This window comes from Hylobates moloch, unplaced genomic scaffold (assembly GCF_009828535.3).
Source record: "Hylobates moloch isolate HMO894 unplaced genomic scaffold, HMol_V3 SCAFFOLD_12, whole genome shotgun sequence".
NCBI lineage: Eukaryota > Metazoa > Chordata > Mammalia > Primates > Hylobatidae > Hylobates > Hylobates moloch.
The window spans coordinates 101,797,114-101,800,614 of record NW_026652287.1 but is presented as its reverse complement, the minus strand read 5'-3'; the positions used below and the strand labels follow the sequence as shown (position 1 = coordinate 101,800,614).

Sequence of the window (3,501 nt, the reverse complement as noted above, 5' to 3'; positions counted from 1 at the left end):
TCGCTTGGCCTGCTTTTGAATTTCTTAATTTGGATATACTTCACATATCATAAAATGTGCCACCTAAAGTACAATTCAGAGTTTTTCAGTGTATTCACAGGTTGTGCAACCATCACCACTATCTAATTCCAGAACATGTTCGTCATCGAGAAAGAAATGCCATTCTCTTTAGCCGTCATCTCTACCCACCATCCGTCCCCCAGCCCTTCCAAAACACGAACCTCCTTCCTACTTCTGTGGATTTGCCTATTCTAGAAAATTCATATAAGTGGAATCATATAATATGTGCTCTTTGATGTCTGGTTCCTTTCGCTTAGTATGTTTTCAAGGTTCGTGCATGTCACACCACGTCAGTACTTCATTCCTTTCCATGGCTAAACATTCCACTGTGTGGATGAACCAACGTATGTTTATCCATTCATCAGTTAATGAACATTTGAGTCGCTTCTGCCTTTCGGCTATTATGAAAAACCAGCGGTGGGCCAGGCGCGGTGGCTCACGGCTGTAATCCCAGCACTTTGGGAGGCTGAGGCAGGCGGATCACTTGAGGTCAGGAGTTCGAGACCAGCCTGGCCAACGTGGTGAAACCCCGTCTCTACTAAAAACACGAAAATTAGCTGGCATGGTGGCAGTCGCCTGTAGTCCCAGCTACTCGGGAGGCTGAAGCAGAATTGCTTGAACCCGGAAGGTGGAGGTTGCGGTGAGCCGAGAACTTGCCATTGCACTCCAGCCTGGGTGACAGAGTGAGACTCTGTCTCAAAAAAAAAAAAAAAAAAAAAAAAGCTGGGCGTGGTGGCTCACACCTGTAATCCCACCACTTTGGGAGGCCGAGGCAGGTGGATCCCCTGAGGTCAGGAGTTTGAGACCAGCCTGACCAATATGGTAAAACCCTGTCTCTACTAAAAATACAAAACTTAGCCAGGCGTGGTGGCGGGTACCTGTAGTCCCAGCTGCTAGGGAGGCTGAGACAGGAAAATTGCTTGAACCTGGGAGGTGGAGGTTGCAGTGAGCTGAGATCATGCCACTGCACTCCAGGCTGGGTGATACAGCAAGACTCCATCTCAAAAAAAAAAAAAAAAAAAAAATGCTGCGGCCGGTGCAGTGATTCATGCCTAAAATCCCAACACTTTCAGAGGTGGTTGTGGGAGGATCACTCGAGCCCAGGAATTCAAGGCTGCAGTGAGCCATGATCACACCTCTGCACTGCAGCCTGGGCGACAGAGCAAGACCCTGTCTCTAAAAATTAAAAATAAAAATGCTACTATGAACATTCATGTACAAGCGTTTGTGTGGACAAAGGTTCTTGGTTTTCTTGGACATACGTCTAGGAGGGGAACCGCTGGGTCCTGCGGAAACGCTTTCGCTTGTTGAGGAACCGCCAGGTTGCTTGCACAGCTGTTGCATTTTCCATTCCCACCAGCGGCGTGCGAAGGTTCAGCCTGCCATACTTTAATGATTATTGGTGACACTCTTTCAAGCAACTTGTTGGTAATAAGAAGTCAATTAACCAGGAGAGACCGGCTGCGTATCAACCATAACAACGTCAGAGAACCCAGGTGTCTGAGGGGAGCATTTATTTCAAGCTACCGATGGGAAAAACACTCCCAGGCTTCCCAGGTGCCACTGTCTGGGGCGGAATCCTCACTTCCAACGGCCTCCAACGCGGCCCTTCCCTGCCCCCTTCCGGCTGTAGAAGAACGAGGTGGTATCAGGAAAAAGGGGCCCCTCCAGTCTCTGAAATGGGCCCCAGGCCCTCAATTCAGGAAGCCCATCCCCCAAAATATTAGCCCTCCCTGCCCAGAGGAAGCTGTGAGCAAAACAACTGCCATCTCTTTTGGGTTCTATGACTGGGGGGCAGTGGCTGGTGGTCAAAGACCTCACTGACATGTGGGAGCTGATATTTGGGGGTGAGTGCTGGGTGTTCATGGGGGAGTTGATGAATGTTTATGAGTCAGGGGCCAGGGTGGGGGGAGGAAGGGTTGGGTGATCTGGGCATGGGTGGGTAACATGCAGGAATGGCCGGGGTGAAAGAGACAGGAAATGGGAGAAGAGGAGAAGGGAGAGGGAGAGGAGGAAGGAAGGAAGAGATCAGTCGAGAAACAGAGAGACAGATTCAGGGAAGACCCTCTCGGCTGGGCGCGGTGGCTCACGCCTGTAATCCCAGCACTTTAGGAGGCCAAGGCGGGCGGATCACGAGGTCAGGAGTTCGAGACCAGCCTGACCAACATGGTGAAACCCTGTCTCTACTAAAAATATAAAAATTAGCTGCGCTTGGTGGCGCGCACCTGTAATCCCAGCTACTCAGGGGGCTGAGGCAGGAGAATCGCTTGAACCCGTGGAGATAGAAGTTGCAGTGAGCTGAGATCACTCCACTGCACTCCAGCCTGGGTGACAGAGCGAGACTCAGTCTCAATAAAAAAAAAAAAAAAAAGAAAGAAAAAGAAAAAGGGACTGAAAGACCCAGGATTCTGAGAGCAGAGAGAGGAGGACAAAGAAGGAAGGACAAAGAGAAAGGGGCAGAAACTCAGAGGCAGTGGGGGATGGAGCCCACAGAGGGAGGGAAAGAGAGGCCTGAGAGCCAGCGGGAGGGTGGGGACAAGAGCAAGCTTGAGACGGTCACACTCACAACTTCTGGGCGTGGCTGATGCGGTTGTACAGCACGTTGATCTGCGGAGGCAGAAGGCAGATGCTGGGACAGCCGGTGGGGACCTGGGGACGGGCCACCCACCCCTGCCTGGAGCTTGCTGGTCCCTCCCAGCCCAGCCCTGCCCTCCCTCCCTCCCTGCGGAGCTGGGTCTCACCTCATATTTCTGCTGTTTCAGCTTCGCCATCAGGTCGAACTTCTCAGACTCTAGCTGGTGGATCCAGTCCGAGAGCTCCTGGGCTTTCTCCCTGGCAGGGCAGGAGGGCTGTGATGGAGGGAGCCAGGCAGGCCGGGCCCTAGGCCCAGGGACGGAGAGGAACTTGGGCCCAGAGAGGTTGTGGGGACCACCCAAAGCCACACAGCGAGACTGTGAGTTCAGCATTGTCAGCACCATTTTGTTAATATTTGAGGCCGAGAGTTTTGAAATCTGTGCCCACTTTCTCCATATCCGAGCTGGAGCTCTTGCATTTCCCAAGGGGAGAGAAGGGTGTCATGATTAAGAGACCAGGCTCGGCGGCTCACGCCTGTAATCTCAGCACTTTGGGAGGCAGAGGCCGGCAGATCACTTGAGCCCAGGAGTTCAAGACCAGCCTGGGCAACATAGAGAGACCCCGTCTCTGCTAAAAATAATAATAAAAAAAAATAGCCAGGCAGGGTGTTTCCGGCTACTCGGGAGGCTGAGGCAGAAGGAACCTGGGAGGTCAAAGCTGCAGTGAGCTGTGATTGCACCACTGTATTCCTGCCTGGCAACAGAACAAGACAAAAGAAAGGAAGGGAAAGGAGAAAGGAAAGTGGGGAGGGGAGGGGAGAAGGGGAGAAGGGGAGAGGAGAGGGGAGGGGAGGGGAGGGGAGGAGAG

The 3,501-nt window shown here is 52.4% G+C and overlaps 1 long non-coding RNA gene across 1 annotated transcript; it reads right to left on the bottom strand.

The window, feature by feature from the left end:
• Positions 1–1,557: 1,557 nt before the first annotated feature.
• On the bottom strand, positions 1,558–2,896 carry LOC116479206 (uncharacterized). Its single transcript, XR_004250953.2, has 3 exons — positions 2,802–2,896; positions 2,627–2,667; positions 1,558–1,687 (listed from the first exon to the last, which is right to left on the bottom strand). It is a non-coding gene; the product is annotated as an uncharacterized LOC116479206 (long non-coding RNA).
• Positions 2,897–3,501: the final 605 nt, after the last annotated feature.